Genomic DNA, 20,206 nt, shown 5'->3' on the forward strand with positions numbered 1-20,206 from the left:
CCCCTCATTAAAGCATTAAGTAGCATTCAGTATTAAGTAGCTTCTTTACATTGACGTTGCTTAATATACTCGTGTACAACACTTCATTATTTGCAATTTAACCGCAAAATGTAGGAAGAGATTAAGTGTACACAGAAAAGTTAAATGGGGCTCAACTGCTGAAAAATTGACTGCAATTACGAGGGCCACTATTTATATTTTGAGCCTTGGCAACACTGATTGAAGTTAGGCGCGATTTGACGTTTGCACGGAATCGTCTGGCATTATTGACCATAACGTACTTCAAATGTTTTGTCAATAGTTTGATTTGTGTTGTTTATGTTGCCTTGGAGATTGCGCGACAACAATAAAGTGGAATTAACTCGTAAACATTTTCGTGCGATGATTTTTTACGATTTTCGACGTGGATTATCAAGACAAGAGTGCATCGATCAACTTACTTCCACATTTGGCGATGAAGCCCCATCCTTTGCCACTGTGAAACGCTGGTATAACGAATTTAATCGTGGCCGCCATTCACTCACCGACGAGATTCGCGAAGGTCGTCCAAAATCAGTTGTTGTTCAAGAAAACATTGATGCTGTGCAAAATCTAATACTGCAAGATCGTCATGTGACATACTGTGATATTGAGGCAACCATAGGCATTAGTTCCACCAGCATATATAAAATATTACATGATCATTTAGCTGTGAGAAAGGTATGTTCTCGTTGGATCCCACGCAATTTGACAAAAACTCAAAAAGACGCTCGCATCAATTGGTGCAAACAAATGCTCAATAAATACAATCGTGGTGCTTCAAAAGACGTATATAAGATTGTAACAGGTGACGAATCATGGATATATGCATATGAGCCGGAACGTAAACAGCAGTCGACTGTATGGGTGTGTCAAGATGAACCCAATCCAACAAAAGTTGTTCGCGCTCGAAGCACATCGAAACAAATGGTTGCCTGTTTTTTCGGGAAAACTGGTCATGTGGCAACTGTGCCATTAGAGGAACGTAGAACGGTCAACTCTGAATGGTACACAACAATTTGTTTGCCAGAGGTCTTCGGTCAAATACGGAAAACAAAGAAACGCCGTCGGATCATTCTTCATCAAGACAATGCCAGCTGTCACACATCTCGTCTAACAACCGACTTTATGAACAGTCAAAAAATAGAATTGATGGGTCATCCGCCGTACAGTCCTGATTTGGCACCCAATGACTTCTTCTTGTTCCCGAATGTCAAGAATAAATTGCGTGGACAACGATTTTCATCGGCGGAAGACGCCGTTGATGCGTTCAAAAACCATATTATGGAGGTGTCTCAAGAAGATTGGAAAAACTGCTTTGACAAATGGTTCGAACGAATGCAAAAGTGTATTGACCATAAAGGAGAATACTTCGAAAAACAATAAAGCAGTTTTCAATGCCAAATTGTTAGGCTCAAAATATAAATAGTGACCCTCGTATGAATAGTAAAATGAATGAAACAAATATAATTGCTCTATATTCTAGATGAAAATGAAATTAAGAGGGAAAGGGATTATGACTTCCCCAAGTCACGCCCGTCTGTGCACCCGTGTTTCACAAAATATTAGTGGTTTTGGAAAGATGTGTTTTGGATTTCTTTCATACTAGCTACCCATGCTCAAGCGCAGAATTAATATTCGCAGAACACAAAGACACAAAGTATTTTAATCTAGCCAGCTTTAATTTGAACTAGTACATAAAGGTTATTAGTACAGTGGGATCCATGAGTATTACCGTGCAAATTGTCCATGACTATTTTCATTAATTTTTCTCGTACATTCTAATGTGTTTTTAAGCAATGGATTTTTATGTATGCGAGTTCAAAAGTTGTCAGCAGCTAGTTTTGAGTTTTCTTTTAATTCTTGAAAGCAAGTTCACGAACATGGGGATGGACAATTTGCACGGTAATACTCATGGATCCCACTGTACTACACTGTTCTTCTGCTTACCGCTTCCAGGACTTAAGTAAGCATAGTCATTCCATTTTTGATAAATGTATTTTTGCTTTCCTACTGTTCGTCAACGTATTTACCATACTTCTTTCCTAAATATCCTTGTGAATAGCCAGTTTTACAACACTATACTGTGATAAAAGTCTCTTCATGACCTGTCTGGAATTGGGCCTGTCTACATGCACACAATGCGTGTCTGGACTTGCAAGAATTTTAGCAAGCTAACGTTGTTCATTACCCACAGTTCCCGCTGAACAATAACGATACACGCAGGAGAGTCGATTTCAGACAGTGCAAGGGGATTGGTTGTCGCGTAATGACATCACATAGAGGTCGTTAAAAATGACCAGACAAACCATACTATTTTCATGAAAGAGAGTAACATGTCCTTGTAATATGTTAATATAAATGTCAACGATATCGATTTCACCCTTAGAAAAAATCGAGAGGAAGCTTCCGACTTAGTTTACAAATTATTTCGGAAGATGTCGCTACTGATCCTAATTAGTTAAGAATGCCAATAATAACTGGATACATTTGTATGAGATATTTAGATGGCAGAAATAGAAGTCTATAATGCTTCCTTTATTTAGAGACATTTAAAAATATGATGGAAGTACGGTACATTTTCTGCATTTTGTTATTTCATTCTTGTGTGTTACATAAGTAATTTCGAATTTTAAACTTAAAGTATCGCTTGGTTTACTGAACAATGGTTTAAGGTAGACCCCTCCCGATGTGTATGTACATCTGTTTGAAATTGAAAAAAACACACCCACCCACAAATATTTGCACTTGGTAGGAAACTCTTCTAAACCATCTCTCAGACCAAAGGTATGTCTGCATTGCAGTTTTTGGGATACAAATCAGCAAAAAATGGAAACAAAAATTAAAGCCCCGGACGAAGTTAATCTTGATATGGCGTGTGACCACAGCATGTTCCTTCCATGTTGCTAATTCGTCTAAAGACAGACATGTCTAAATCGCAGTGTGGTCGGTGGAGAATTCACTTTAGTAAGGAAAGTTCAAAAAGGGGAACAAGACCAGGCGGAGGCTGAAACACAAACTCTATACCCGGAATCTGTGGAGCTAGGGGAAGGCTGGTAACTGCAGTCACCCCCCCCCCCCTCCACGAAATCCAGTTCCCTCTCACGTGTTCATTGGTGGAGCCGTCTCGCGTCACTACTTACGCGGAGACTTGTTTTCGTTCGCTTGCTCCAAAGATATCCGGGACAGAGTATAGCATCGTCGTAAATGTAGCCCCAATCTATGCTCCCTTCTCCATCTGTTGGGAGAAGTAGAGAAGGTCTAGTTCGCTACACTTATTGACGCCAGGCGCAGTACAGGTGTATCCCGGTGTCAGGATCATGATACTAAGACTACCTGGTAGGCCCTTTCCCCGGACGGCTTTCGTTCCTTTCAGCGCATGACGTCATCTGGTGAGCAAATGTCACAGCCAGAGGGTAGGGAAAACATAGCCGGGGTTCATTTTCTGTTTAATAAAGTCTTTCGGAGGAAGGTTTGAAAACCTTATTTCCACAAAGTCAGTGAAAGAGGGAATGAAAAAAGCATAGGTATGAGTGGATGGCGCGGCATAAAACCTGTAGCTAATTTAGTAGCTTTTTCCTGTGCTTCAAGTTAGCACGCAAAGTTGCATTGTTCCTTGTAAATGTTTAAATATTGTTATAGTTCTGTATTTTCACCGTCGCTGCTCGTATTTTCTTCTATATTTCTCAAAGATAAGAAATAGGAACGTTTTACCCTGCATTCGAACCCAGAATCCCTACCTTCGTAACTCACTAGACACTACTTGCTGTTTACTAAATGATGTCTTATCCAATGAAACGTAAATTTAAATTGAACCCCATGTATATTTCTAAAATATAAATGTTACCATGGACGTCCGGAGGGGGAAGAAGGGGGCATGGTACCCTTTGTAAAACGAATTGCAACCTTCAAGTATATATTTCACACATACAATTTAATTTCAGTTACATTGAATTATGTTAAGGCTTGTAAGGGCTTTCTAGGAGCATGATGCGTGTTTTTTGAAGGACCAACACTATTATAGGGGGAATATACCTAGTTTTCCTCCCTGGAAAAAAATACTTTTCTTGCCCTTCTTTGGAAAAATCCTGCAGATTGCCCTCTGTCTTTCTGAACAGTAGTAAAAAAGTTAAATATTATTCACTGATAGTCGAGCAGTCATCCCAAGATACAGTTCTTAGGGTGGAAGAAGGAAATGTTAAATATTAAAATATCAACGATAACATCTTTCATCCAGTGCCACTGCATTACATTTCGGTAGTACCAGTGCTCGAAGTTTGGGGAGGGGGGGGGGAAGGACACGAGAGGATGATATCCCTCAGTTCTGAAAATTTTCATAAAGCATCCTCTCCCCCCCGAACTAGTATAATTTGCGTAAGCATTCTTCCACCTGCTGCATTGTCTCCATATTGATCCTGCCTCCCCGATGGAGTAGTGGTAACGCCGTCGCCTTGTAATCAAGGAGGTCCTGGGTTCGATACCCGGTGGAGGCACAGTGGTTCGCACCCCACTTTAAACAAACTGCAGGTGCAGTCCCGATTAGTCTTTCTGTGCGCAAAATGAACTTAAAACAACAATAATCAAATCCCCTTCTTATACCCAGATTCGACCAAGGCTTCTACTTTCAACACTGGGTTGTACTAAGGATAACACTACATAACTTTTGAGTCTTCTCGTTTTCGCAGGTGAATAATTCAATAACTGACGAAAATATTCTCTCAATGCGAGTGACGTTAGCTCTCGAAAGCTTGGAATCTTTTCCGCAACTCACCTGGTCGAAAGCCCGCGAGAATCATTTCGTCATTCGTTGCCAGGAAAGCTTCAGAACTTAATTCAATAACTGTTGCAAGATTTTATAATAAGCAGGGAACGTCTTTATATGTAAATAAATATCTTCGTATATTGCGAAAATCAATGTTATTTTGCTTTATTTTTGCGAATTGTTGTATGTAAGCTCAGAAAATACAAATTTCCATATTTTTACGTCTTACATATTTTAGTTAATTTTTACACGTAATTCCTATATTTTCAAACATTTCAGAACCATACCCATGTTATTACTACATGTTCACTTTTTATCGGACCATTGAAGTGGAACAGCGGGCTAAGGCACCAAAGGTCCAGGGTTCGAATCCCGTCCTGGGCATGAGTGTTCTTTTTGAGTGTCCCTTCATCAATTTCATCATATCATTACTCATCCTCACCGTCGCGACTAGCCAAATACCAAAGGTTTTCCTGTAATATTTATCCATCTGTACTTTGTTTATTTTAAATCTTGACAATAGCCACTGCATCCGTTATTCTAACATTCTTGTCTACAATAGAGAAGCTCACGCTTTCACGGTGAAATCCATTGCATATATTAAATATCCTCCCATTACATCGTATGGTATTAAACAGAGTTTACTCAAAATAAATCTGTCTTTGGATCACAGGAGGAGATTAACGTCTCAGCACATAAAAGCAGATTTCTAAATAAATTGTTTTCATAATAAAAGTAAACCATATTTTTTATTTGAATTTTGCATTACACAATGAATGCCATCGTGCCACGTAAGCCTGGTTTGGTATTCCATTGTTTTAGCAACAAAGAAGAAAGATAAGCACATTTTATAACTGAATTTGCATTAGGATTATGCTATATAAGTCTTATAGATTTTATTTAGCAGGTTTGCCATTTTCACAATGGTAAGTCTATGTTTAACTCCACAATTTAATTAAAATAACTAATTGATTGAGTTAGTGTTTTAAGTCCACTTTATGCACAGTAAGGCTAATTGGGACTGGACTTACAGTTTAAAGTGGAATCCGAACCGCTATGTGCCGCCACAAGGTATCAAACCCAGGACTTCTGGATTACAAGGCGACGACGCTACCACTGCGCCATCGGGGAGGCGCATAAAATAACTAAATATATAAATTTACTTATCTAACACTTTTCGTATACAAATCCGTTACCTGATGAAACACTCTTCAGAAATGTGAATTCGCGCTGAAAAGAGGAAGTACATAAAGATTTGTGAACTAAACGGATAAAATAAATCTTTACTTAGGTTGAACATTGTATATTATGGTTGTGCACCAACTTAGTAAATTGAGAACTGGTAAAAAGTAGGTGGCACAGTGCAAGGCCGGACTGGCCAACCGGGACACCAGGCAATATCCCGGTGGACCCTCTCATATTTGCACATTTGGCACCCTTTCACCCACCCCTCCTATTTCTCACAATTGGATGCCCTGTTGATGAAAGTTGCCACCGCTCTCTTGGCAGTCCCAGTCCGGCCCTGGCACAGTGTAAAACAGAGTATGTAGGCTACTGTTTTAGTGCATCCGCTGTATTTGTATAAACCTACCATATATTTAATGCATTTTCATTCACGAACAACATAAATCATATTTAAATACTTTATTTCCATGCATTCGAGAAAGAAGAAAAGCAGAAAAAATACCTGTGACTTCTAGTGTCAATATTGTCGGCTCTAGCAAAGCGAATTCCATTGTTTTCGTAAGTTATATCTGAGTTAATATCTCCTTCTTTAGTCCTTCTGTTGTATTTATTACACCCAAACACAGTACAAGCCACTCACCTTTAAGGAAGCTATCAGCAGTGCTCGAAAAAATTCTTCAAAGCTAGGCGCCAGCTCTGAAAATCAGGCGCCAGGTAGCAATTGTGCATACTACAGTATGTTTCAAAAGTCGCTTAATCCAAACTTTGAAAGTGTATATCATGAAAATCGTAAGAGATATTTACACCGGGTTGTCTGCACTAAACTAATTCTGTAGGCTATCACTGGGTTCATAAATTTATGTTAGCATTTATCTAAATAAATACAATTACATTATTTTTTAAAAAAATTGTTAATTTGCTGAAAATCTGAGAACTGATTTTCAACAATAAATACCAACTCTTAAACAATTTGTGGGATCATTTGTTGGTGTTTGACTGGTTGTAAAACAGTTGCTTTGTGAGGTACAGCAGAAGCAGGGCCCTTGATTACAAGGCAATGACGCTACCACTGCGCCATTGGGGAGGCCCACGAAAAATATATCAATGGATGAAGCTTTATAATGCAGAAAACCCAGTGTAAATAACTCTTACGGTTTTCATGATATACATTTCCAAAGTTTGGGTTGTGCGACTTTTGAAACACTCTGTATATGATGCTGAGCATCACGGTATTCAGAACATCGCTAACTTATTCTAGAAAGCAGGAAATGGGGTGTTGGCGGCAAAGGGTAAGAAATTGTTACTGACTCTATGGAATGTTCACAACGTTGATAGAAAAAAATAATTTGCTAAATTACGCTATACTGCAATTTGAACTTAGATTCATCAAAATTTCGTACATATTAGAGCAATAGATCACAGTCGCCAGGCTGAAATTTTTAGTTTCCATGGCGACCTGGCGACCGGGATTTTTCGAACCCTGGCTATCAGTAAAGAAGAAAAACGTATTTTTGGAATCAAGAGACAAAGGATCGCTAACAAATGTAGCGGATGAAATCTCCAGTTGCTCGCCAGATGACGTCACAGCGGCCCCGCGGAAACCCCCGCGATGCGCATGAGAATTGTCAGAATGGTGCAAGGAAATGACGTTCAACCAAGGAGACGACAAGCGGTGTTCAAGTTCAGAAGATTGAACAAATGCCTGTCTGCTGCTTTAAACGGTCATTTTATTAGTTAGCACTCACCACGTGATCATACACCACACTGTACACCGCTCCGGAAGGTGGTGCAAACGGTGCAGACACCAAATGCATTACTTGACACCTAATCAACGAAGTAGACGAGTCGGTGTTGTACCTTGTGAGCCAACTAGACGAGCGACTGCAGAGCGAGTCAATAAGTTTAGCGAAAGATGGAGGCTACTGTTCATAGTTTCAGATTTCTTCCACGAAAAATGAAATACGCGTATTTACTCTATCGCACGAGTCTGTGGATCAAGCGAGCGAAAAAAAGGCCACTGCGCAAGAGGGGTCGAAAGAAAGCGTGAGAGGGGCAGGGATTGCATGGAGGAAGAAACGCGACTGCAGCTAGCTCCGCCCGCTAGTTTTCTCCCCTTCTCTGTCGCCATGTTCACCGGTTCTTCACAGACTCCTGGGATGTAGTAGAAGTTTTACTTGTGCACCCGTCCGTGTCAACTTTAATTTTCTCAGAACTACTTGACCGAGAGAGGTAACAATCGATCTATTTCTCGGACACTATCAAATATGATGATTTAGTGCCATGTACTGTAACTTCACGTCTTATAAATTATTCAGATTAGCCCGTCAATCTGCATAAGGGTCAACAATATATTGGGCTATTTTCAACATTCCGGTATCTCCGAGGCAATTGGCGCAATAAATGTGCAATTTGTTTAGCTGTAAATTCTTCGAAATACGAACTCGATGCAATATTTATATTCTCGATTACGTTATAATATTTTTACCAACAACCGAAAAACCATTCGATTATTGCCTCAGAAACTACCAAAGGTGAAAAACATGAAGTGGATCGGTTGAAATCTCGTTATCAAAGGTTCCGGGATCGTGTTTTGGCCTGGGTGTGTGTTTATTTAGCATTTCGGCTACGTGATAATATCTATTTACGCAAAGAACAAGAAAGAGAAGTAATAAAACACAAAATGCACCTCTAATTTGTACACACGGTTAGATTACTACGTAGTATCGTGCATGTATTTAAAAACAGCACGAAATGATCTGTCTTCTATATATATATAAAAATGGATGTATGTGTGTGTGGGTGTGTATATTTGTTTGTTCCGGCATAACTCTCGAACGCCTGGAGCAATTTCAACCAAACTTGGTACACGTATCACTTCCAATCTGGAAATAAAATTTTGGGGTTAGACACCCCTGGCACCCCTAGGGGTGGGGTGGAAAGGGGTGGCATGTAAAAATAATCGAGAACCACCGATATTAAATTCCGCACAAACAGACATCCGTGACTCTATGCATTCCGCACAACGATAGTGTTTCTCGGGATGTATAACATTCAGGCTGTGTTGCGAATGGAATCCATAGTTTTCGTGACACTCCCAATGCGGTTCAACTCCCAAGTTCATCACATATCGGCATGGGGGGTGAGAGGAGGTGAAAAATAAAATGCCACAAATGACCTAGATTAGTGTCGAATCCATAGTTTTCGGAGTCGCTAAGCTAATTGGTGACATTTACGATCACATTTAAAATTAGTTACATTTTACATTATGTTACGTTCCTAGCAACTTTCCTCACCCTTTACTCCTATAGCCGGGAGCATTGAGGCTCTAAGGGTCTACACTGAAACCTATCTTCAGGGTAGGTGCAGAACAAATCCAACCAACGTCGTGAAGTTTTAATGAAATGTTTATTTACTGCTTGAGTACTTACAGCCAGTGGTTAGGTAATTCATAACTGGAACTTGGAGATCAATTGTTAATAGATAATTTTGAACTTACTAGAAAGGTCAAACTAGGGTGGCCCAAACATAGGTTTTACAGAAGAGCGGCTTGCACCTATTCACTTCTTCCTAAATTGGACCGTTCATATTTGGCCAGTCTAGATTTTACAGAAGAGCGTCTTGCACCTATTCACTTCTTCCTAGACTGACACCAGAACAGACCTCCTCACGGACCAAACTCCTTCGTATTTATACCCAAAGTTCCAGCCTCGAACACCTGTCTTTAGGTAATTTCTTATTACAATACTCTAAATTACAACATAAAGACATTTGAAAAATACATAGTTTGGCAATTAATAATTTACAAAGAAAGTTTACATATTCATTTGAGTTAACAATTATTTCTTTAACGTTGATAAAATCTTACATTTTGGAAATATACAAATTTAAATGTTCCGCCATTATTTAATTACAATTAGGTTAGTTCATCAAACATGGATGACCTTTGATTGGCAAATCTATATTTACATCATAATAAATACCCGTTGTCTTAAGCGAGCTGTCTTCATTAGATAGTTACAGAAAGGTGAATACATTAGTTCAACAACGCCTTGATTGGCGCGTTCATATTTGCGTCACAACATGTAGTATCACGGACATTAACAATGACTCGAGGTAACACTTTATCAATTTTTATTTTAACATGGAATCTCAAAGTTACAAAATAAGCAAGGTCGTAACAATTATAGTTATAGAATTCATTATTTTCCTGTCTAATACAAGATTGGGATAAATAAATACCCGGCCAACGCCGGATAATCAGCAAGTTTAATATAAATCTACATTTTTCTTGTCCCAAAGAGTCCACAGCAACAAACAGTACTACACAGAATTATATATGGATGGATTTGGTGCATAGGTATTCAGCACAGTTCACGAGTATCATTACTTCTTAGAACATGTCGGCTAATACGCACTTTGTAATATAAAGGAAACAAGTTTTGGCTATTAAACTCGTAAGCAATTTTGACAAGATATGACATATCCTCATCAATCACTGTGTGAAAGAAATCTAGAACCAACATTCTGATTGCAGTGGATTCTAATGTATTCTATTGCGGGTTCCGCAACAAGACCGGAACCTTGTTTCTCGCATAATTTAAATTAGGTCCAAGTTGATTATTCTTTTATTTCAATGTCGAAATTGAATAAAATTTAATTTGAGCCCGAAATAAAAAATAAAAAAAAGTTCCGGGACTGAATTGCAATACTTTAAAGATAAACAGGTTGTTCTTTACGGTCCAGAACCCATTTATGGTGTAGTGAATTTACGGTTTCGTAAGAAATCATATTTTCACTTCAAGATTGCATTGCGTATTTGAACACAATTTTTGTGTAGCATTTTCTATAGAATATGATTTCAGTAATTTTCTGTATTTTTTAAGTACAGTAAAACCTCGTTAATCCGGACCCCGATAAGCTGGACTTAGCTTAATCCGGACAGGAAAAAGGCAAGAAAATAAAAAAAAAGCAGAATGCAAGGTTTTAAATGTGGCTAGAAGTCAACAAGAGAACTTCCCAAACAAAAGGCAGTCAACCACTGATGAAATTCTGTTTCCTGCAGACTTTGGACTGTATAGTGTAGCTATTTAAGCGTATGCCCTTTAAATACACCATATCAAATACACCGGTCAACTTATCCCCCCATTAGTCCAGATTAACGAGGTTTTACTGTATTTCAAAACAATGCATGGAGTTATGAAAAATTAGATTAGTTGCTTAATTGGAAGCACAAGTATAATATACAGTATACGAACAATTATCGTGAAGCCCCCGAAAGCACTGGACCTCAGACGAGTGCCCTAGTTGTCACTCTCTAGGGCCGGGTCCCAATCCATTAGAAATTTTTAGTTACATGTCTTGCAGGCAAAAGGATTTGAGATTAACGATTTTAACACGATGAAAGAAAGCAAGAAATGCCATACATATATACAGTACATATGAATTAACATTAATATTTCATAGATGTCGCGATTCTGAAAGAAAATTTCTTGCTATGGATTTCGTACACTTTTGAAAGTCTAACTATAATTTATACATATGTTGTAATAGTTATTGGATTCCAAAATGATACATATGCATTATTAGATTAATGACATACTAGAGTGATAATTACACATAAATTATGATATATGATTTTGTTATTCAAGGACCTCATCGCAGGATAGTGTTGAGGTCCTTGAAATATTGTATGTCTATCTATGCATGGGAAATTTTCCGATTCATTAGTAGCAGGGCAAGAATCACACACACACACACGTAGAGAGATAATGAGAGAAGTGGGGGACAAAATTAAAGAGGCATTGAAAAAAGGAGAAATAGAAATATGGAAGGAACAGAGTAAGGGACGAAAAAGAAATAGAGGAAGAAAGAGAGAAAGAGAGAGAGATGGACAAACAAGAACAAAAAAGAACAAAGGAAAAGATAAAAACAGAGAAAGAGGGGAAGAAAGAGATAAGCAGAGAAAATAAGAAAGAGAAGAGACAGAGGAAGAGTGAGAAGAAGAGAGAGAGACAAAAAGCGAGGGAAACAGAGGAGAGAGAGAGAGAGAAGAACAAAGGAATGAAAAAATAGAAAGACACAGGAAAAAACGAAGGAAAAATGATAGAGAGATCATAGGCGTGGGCAGACACTCTGATTAAGGAGGGGCAAAAGCCTTGAAGGAAGTCCGGTGGGGGAAAGAAAAACCTCATTCTATCACACACGCTCCTACCCAGAATTTTTTTTTTTTACCGGGGGCAGATCCGGAAATGTGGTACAAAGAGAATTTTGCATTTGTGGTATACAAGAACGAAATATAAATTCTTTCAAAATTAGTTTTGCAGGATTTTATAGCTCACATTGTAATATTTCATAATTCAAGGGGAGCGCCATGGTTCCTCGCCTGGGTACCATACATGTTTTATTGTATTGATGGATACGAATCACGGACGTGCGCCGAAAATCCCAATAGTGTAATTTTACGCCTAATAATATGAATAACCCCTAATGTAGAAATGGAACCTACCAACTGAAGGAAAGCTGAATTTAAACATTCGCGGCTCTTCTTAAACTAAAACTTTCACTACACACATGCTTGCAAATGAAAGACGCATTTTTACATGCCGGGTGGTCCAAAAGTCCCGGAACGGTCACATATCGTGAGAAATACACATCGAATCGGAAAACTAATAAAAAAGTTTGTAATAAGTGAAAGAAAACTATTCAATGATATCACACTTGATTCCTCACCCTCGCTCCCTGGGGGTGGGGCGGGGGGCAACTGTGAAATTTTAAATGGAAACCCCCATTTTGTATTGTAGAATGGGAAAGAGGTCTTCATTCCGAATCCAACGAGCTATCAATCATCCTTCTAGCTCAATTATGAACAGAGATATGGCGATTTTTTTAAATCTACATTTGATCGTAGACCCCCCCCCCCTTTCTATATACTCTATTGAAAGGTCTTGACGTGCAGATTCCGAATCTACAATTGCGTTCACTCTAGCTCAATTAGGGGCAGATATACGTCCCTTCGAAAATATTTTGGGTTTTATGAAATTTTTACTTTTTTTTTTTTAAACTAGAGTGAAAGCGATTGCAGATTCGGAATCTGCACGCCAATACCTTTCAATAGAGTATATAGAAAGGGGGGGGGGTCTACGATCAAATGTAGATTTAAAAAAATCGCCATATCTCTGTTCATAATTGAGCTAGAAGGATGATTGATAGCTAGTTGGACTCGGAATGAAGTCCTCTTTCCGATTCTACAATACAAAATGGGGGTTCCACTTAAAATAACACAGTTTCCCCCGCCCCACCCCCAGGGAGCGAGGGTAGTGAATCAAGTGTGATATCATTGAATAGCTTTCTTTCACTTATTACAAACTTTTTTTTTTCGTTTCCGATTCGATGTGTATTTCTCACGACATGTGACCGTTCCGGGACTTTTGGACCACCCGGTATGTTGGATAATGTAAACACTGTTCGTCCAACATTAGAATGAACTTCAGCAGTCTCTTAGGGAAAAATAATAGTGTCGCTCTCTGAAAGAAGCACTCCATTGATATGCAATATCCTTTTAATAATAAACACAAACGACTGTGACGGAAACAAAATTATATGTGTGAAATGTACGTATGCTTTTATATTTGCATTCATTTTCCAGGAAAGGGGACACGGTTCCCCTTGTCCCGCCTTCTGGGCGTCCGTGAAAACATTATATAAACTTTTATGCTCCAAAAATTTGCTTCAATGATATTTTGAAACTAGATTCTTGGATTTTAAGTTATTTTGAAAAAAATATAGAATCTGGTAGCCATTTTTTTAAAAAAAAATCAAAAATAAGTTGTCATATTTTCAGAAGGAATGGAAAACCAATCAATTTTATTTCTGGGTAAGTTAGATCACATATCTAAGTTCATTTTAAAAATATTTGTGTTGACGTTGCATCTTTTCCTTTCCATGATAATTGAAACTTTAGTAAACCAAGTTTTCGGTCCAAAAAAATCGGATAATAATATTTTATTAATTTATTAGTGTAGTAAAATATAAATGTTAACATATTATTTTCTGGAATCCTTATTGCTTGCTTAATATTGTTGTGAATTTTTTAAAAATAAATATTTTATAAGGGAGAAAGAATTATTTTCCCAAGACATTGCAGGTCACACTTGGAGGCTCTGGGAATGGAAGAAAGGATGAATCACTGAAAGTTTGAGGGGCTACTAAAAAATGAAACCAGACAAGTTAGAGACAAAAGAAAATGTAGTTTCTCACCACCATGGAAGGATTAAATGTGCCAAGTTTCATCAAAATGTGAGAGCATGGGTTCCAAAATCCCCTTTTTTTGGTTGAATAGACGTGAAATGATATACTACTCTTCATCTTCTTTCAGTTGGTAGAAGAGTTTTAAATACCTTCAATGTGTCGCTGACACGAACCTGTGCGACAAATGTTTGCTCAACGTAAGGCAAGAACAGATGAATTAAACTGTTTAAACAGGTATCTGATATTGCGCCATCTTAGATAACAGTCTTTCACAAGAACAACTTGTCACAGGAAAAACATAAAATATATTCAGCAGTGGCGGTGATTGGATGCCAAAACTCGGGGGGCAAGGAAAGTTTATCTTCTCTTAGTAGACAAGGCTTAGCTCTAAGAGGCAATGTTGCGGGGGCAAAAATTGGAAGGGCAACTGCCCCCTAATCGTTACCACCCATCTGCAGAATTTTAGAAATAATGTGTGTGTCACATTTTTGGTAGTATCAGAATATCAGAATCATTCAACCACCTAAGTATGAGGAAGTGCTAATAACAATACATATTCTGGAATGTTAACAAGAAGAAATTTGTTAGAGAATAAAATGGGATAGTCCAAATACATAGTAAATAATGTACCCCTATGCAATTGCTTGCAACTCTTATTAACATGAAAATACTACATTTTCCTTTAATAGTATAATATTGTTTAATGTCGCCGATGAGATTGTTCTACACTAAATTTCTATTTGGCAGTATTAGGAAGGGCAACTGCGCCCCCTTACCCCACACCCGTGCGCACGACTATGAGAGAGAAGTAAAGAGTAGTAGCAGTAATAAGCTCCTACTATAAGTAACGCCAGAACGAAATTCCCTAACGAGGCTTATGTTTGTTGCCAAATATGATGTCAATTGAGAAGAATTATCACATGTCTATTTTCTTGCTAGTTGCCCACGTAATATCTAAAAGTAAATAAACTATTAAACGATCACAACCCTCCCTCGCTACACATTTCAAACAGGTGGTATACCTTACCTTAAGACACCCATGGTGGAAAAAGTGAATCTGCTTGCTACACCATAGTTCTGAAGAAACTCACTGAAGCGATTTAAGCAATCGAGTTCGTAGATTCGTTTCAAGAGATCAAACTTTCTAAGTCGATCAATCGTCGTACATGGTAATTGTGTGACAGAAAAAATTGTCTTCGTTACACAAAAAACTGTTACAATGTAAAGAAAACCGGTAAGGTAAAAGAAGCATATACGCACACGCGTATGTTACACACGGAACACTACAAAAGAAAGTCACATACTGATCTACTGAATTGAACTAAGGGACTGGCAACTGGAGCCTATTCGCTCGTGGTATTTTATACGAGCGGGGACAATGCTGGGCTTTTTCACAGGAGTTTAACTTTCGCGTCTCACGCCTTCCTGTTTCTTTTTTAAATTTAGTTCTCCTTCAATCGACTCTTACCCCAGACAGTTTATTTTTAACTCTATGTTTAACGGGAACTTCAACTCCATTGCACTTTACACCCTACCCAGTTTTCATTATCTTTTTTTTTGCACCACGACAATTTCGCTTTTAAAGAAGCCCCAAGAATCGGACGGTGGTGTGCATGTTACAGTACAGAGAAATTGCACACGCCCTCTAACGTTGCGATTTGACGTTCATGGTTTTTTTCGCTGTACATCCTTCCTCTGACATCCCGTATTTTGGGAGTTGATGATGCACGGGGTGTGCTTGCGCGCATGCGCCTGGCGCACTTCCAGGTGCCTGCCGCGCAGTGCTTCCAGCCTCAAGTTAATTGTACTGCCCCTGGTAAGATTTAACCACCTCTGACGCATGCTTTGAAAAAATTCTAACACATTTCAGCTTCTTTTATGTACTCACTGTTAACCCCGTGTGTTCGAGTCTGATCTTTGTTCTATTTGGTTTGTTCTTTCATCTCACAATCTAGGTTAACCAGCGACGTAGATTGACTGCGCTTTAAGAGGTCGACTTTCGATATCCCCGGGTTCGAATCTCGACCTAGACATCGGTGCTCTTTGTCAATGTCCCCCCACAATTACGCATAAACACTCACCCTCATCGTTTCGATTATCCGCAAATTGCAGAAAAGCGCCGTTGGACAATAAAATACAAGATAAGCTACGTTAAATAAAGTACAGTAAAACCTCATTAATACGGACTAATGGGGGGATAATTGATTGAGTTATGCACAGTAAGGCTAATGGGGACTGGACCTACAGTTTAAAGTGGGATCCGAACCACCATGAGCCTCCACCGGGTATCGTACCCGGGACAACTTGATTACAAGGCGACGGCGATACCACTGCGCCATCGGGGAGGCCCTTAATGGGGGGATAAGTTGACGGGTTTAACGAAAGTCCGGATTAACTGAAATAACCTAAAAGAACAGTAGAAAGTGCATTAAAACTCCGTTTATAGCCACAAAACACGTTTATTATGGTGTAATTAAAGGGCATAGGCCCAAATACATTATACAGTACAGTACAAAGTCTGCGGGAAACAGAATTTCATCAGGGGTTGACTTCCTTTTCTTTGGGAAGTTCTCTTGTTGACTTCTAGCCACATTTAAAACCATGCATTCTTCTTTTTCTTTTTTTGTGGCCTTTTGCCTGTCCGGATTAAGCGAAGTCCAGCTTAACGAGGTTTTACTGTACAAACAAAAATATAAGCACTAAGTTTTTTTAAGTTCATAAGCGTGAAAAAGAGCTAAATTCTGCGTTAGAACTTATTTAATTATGATAATCGTCATTGTTCGGTCAATATAATATTGCTTAAGTTAGATAAGCAATTTAAAACACCAAAATCTCTGTAGTTTATATTCCTTTCTGGCATGCAAGCCAGGTAAATATAATGCAAAATCAAAAGGCTTAGCACAGCGCGCTACGATGCCAGAGGTCCCGAGTTCGAATAAGTCCTGGGCATAGGCGTTCTTTGTGAGTGTCCCTTCATTAATTTCATCACTCATCCTCATCTTAGCAATTAGCTAAAAGTAGCAGAAAAGCGAAGTAAAATAAACAAAATCAAATCAAATCGAACATTCATCAACAATAACCAGATAAAGAATACGATGTAAGAAGCACAGGAAAAGTAAGAGCTTCAAGTGAATTCGAACAAAGACCATTTTCTTAGAGATGTGTTACACTCCGTAAAATCACATCGGTCAAATTGAATATCACTTCCGAATCAAACCTGAGACTAAGTCATTATTGTATTCGAACAGGCCTTGGACTGAACTAGAATTCAGGAATCTCATCACATTTTGGAGTCTATAACTCTGTTTATTGTTACTTTCTGACTTAATATTACTTACGTTCACAAATGGTCACTATTTTCAGAAACTCTCTTCGAGTCCCATCGCCGCGGTTTACTTGCTTTTTGAGACCGGAGCCCGCTACTTCTACTTTCCGCCTCCCATGATGGCGCCGTGGTAGCGTCGTCGCCTTGTAATCAAGAGGTCACGGGTTCGATACCCGGCGGAGGCACATGGTGGTTCGGATCACACTTTAAACTGTAGGTCCAGTCCCGATTAGCCTTACTGTTCATAAAGTGGACTTAAAACAACAACTCAACTCTACTTTACAAGCATCTCCCCAATTGTCCTCGCGTCGCTGGGTCAAGGGCGAAATTTTTGGAGCTCCTTCCGAGGATCGAATCCTGGACCACTCGCACTAAAGGCAAGAGAGCTGACCTTTCGACGACATGGAGTTTATTGTCTACCTACCTCACAGTGGTAGCCGTAATGTTTGAGAATATATTTTGAGAATCGAACCAAGTACCGGTTTATCGTCGGGGAGGTTAGTGAACAACTTTTCTTTCGATTTTTTTTAAGTAGCTTATCTATCTCTTGGGTTAATCGTGATGAAGACGACGAACGATGAATTGATGAAACGGATGAAAACACAAAAAATCACGACTTAGTAATATGTCAACAAGTTTGTTGTAGATCGACTTTGTGCTCAGGTAGGGTAATCGTATCTGTCAGACAGTTTAAAGTGGGTACTGTATTTTCTCATTTAACGTCACTTTTCTACAACTTCGGCAAATCATGACGCTGAGGATTAATGAGTATTTAATTAAATTGATGAAGAAAAACTCATAACACCACCCATGCCAGGACCCGAGCCTGCGACCGTCTACATTTCTGAACTCAGTCGGCACCGAACCACTGTGCAATATGACTCCCCCTTGCATCGAACCCGTCACCGCTTCATTAAAGGTAATAGCGTGACCAGTACACCCCTTCGTGGAGATATATTAATAATATGACTTGGATAGAATAACATACAATTCAGTTGAGGATAATCTTGATCCCCTCCCCTCAATATCTGTGGAATAGCAAGTGGAACAGTCACAACGCGACTTCAGATCTTCACCAGCGCTTACTTTTATATAGGGTGTGGCAACACTGCTACTGAACTTTCGGTGCGAGATCATTTGGCGATGAAGTTGTTGCACAGTGGCACGTAACAGTTTCCTGTCGTTGCGTTTCGCGGATCGTTTGACCTTCGTTTCTGTCAAGGACATATGGATTAATTTCGAAATACACATAAATACGAGTTTGAGTCCTTCTTACGGAACCAAGACGAATGAGCACAGAGTTCCTTTTATACACAAGGCTTAATACAATTCTTTCGTCTCTCTGTCCCAGCACCTTAATTGTTTTTACGCATTTCATTCTCTCTATGCCCCTACTGCTATTTTCTGTCCTGCTATCTCTTTTTCTCACTCCCAATTTTTTTGTCTATTTCTTCCATTTCTTCATCTACCTTCGTTCATTTGTTTTCCAGTCTCTTCCTCTCTCTCTATCTCTGATTCTTCTTCCCTAACTCTCTCTCCCTCTCCATTTCTTTTTATTTCTTTCCATTTCTTCCTCTCTCTCTCTCTCTCTTCCTCCAGCCTCCGAATATATCACGGCTACGCAGTGGACACGGTTCCATCTAGTTTTAGTTTTTGAAGTGCACCAAGGCTATATAACACTGACTATCGACTCACACGTGGAAAGTAGCACCTATTTGCTAACCTTTTCCAAGCATTACATTTTGTTCAATCTCTCTCAACTTCTATCTACAGTTATACGGAAAGACAAACTGACGTAACTTTTATTTTTTTTCAGTTGCTGCTTTCAACGTTGCAATAAAACGAAAGAACCGTGCGCTCAAAAAATGGTGCTAATGATCTAAATAAAATTCGCATATTTTTTTCCCCACCTCAGTCCACCTAAATTAGACATATTTCTAGTAGCTTACGAGGGCAAATGCCTACGAGGTGAATCATACACAAGAGATGCGACGCCAGTTGCATCTACTTCAGCGAGGTCTGACGCAAAGGATAAGCACTTGTCTCGTCGGAAAATACTCTCCAGACTTTTAACACCCGTGGAAAATAAATAGTTGAGCTTTTAAACAAATTGAGGCTTCGGACAATTAATCTTAATGTACTCCGTAAGTAGTTATTAGTATTAAGAAAGGTCACCAGATGAAGCTGTCAAACAGATTTGATATTCTGATATAACTAAATGATCTACATTTACTGCTCCTAATCTTTCATTTACCGTGAACTTTCCTTTAAACAGCTTTTGTTGTTCCTAATCCCCAGAACTTAATATATGTAACTCCAAAATGCATCAAATATTTATTTTAAAGTTACTCACAAAGGATACATACAATTACAATTGTAAAATAAAATGTTATGACATTTACAAGGAGTCTACTTTCCAACTAACTGTCATGATACCACTCCAATAATAAAAAGAACTAAACCTTTTTGTCGGTATAATAATAATACTAATACTGATCAGTGAATCATCGCCTGATCTTATTTCAATCATAAGGCTGGTTTTATATTCGACTTATATCTCGTTATATTGGTCTTAGTAGCTGAAACTTGTATTCTGAGGTCCGACTCGAAGCTGATCAAACTATTTCTAAGGTGACGATAGAAACGAAAACGATTTTTCACACAACTAT

General features: G+C 38.7%; 1 protein-coding gene across 2 annotated transcripts in view; it reads right to left on the reverse strand.

Annotated features, from left to right (window-relative positions):
• The window catches only part of rols (zinc-RING finger and ankyrin repeat domain-containing protein rolling pebbles), a 717,828-nt gene that overhangs the window by 650,600 nt on the left and 47,022 nt on the right, over window positions 1–20,206 (reverse strand). Inside the window, exon 1 of one of the 2 annotated variants that reach the window (XM_083141138.1) lies at window positions 15,240–15,533. The exons of the other annotated variant lie outside the window; for it this stretch is intronic. The gene's annotated coding sequence lies outside the window, so the exon portion shown is untranslated. Of the gene's footprint in view, window positions 1–15,239; window positions 15,534–20,206 lie in introns of those variants that run through there. 2 annotated transcript variants of the gene reach the window in all.

Source organism: Lepisma saccharinum, chromosome 1, assembly GCF_977018435.1.
Source record: "Lepisma saccharinum chromosome 1, izLepSacc3.1, whole genome shotgun sequence".
NCBI lineage: Eukaryota > Metazoa > Arthropoda > Insecta > Zygentoma > Lepismatidae > Lepisma > Lepisma saccharinum.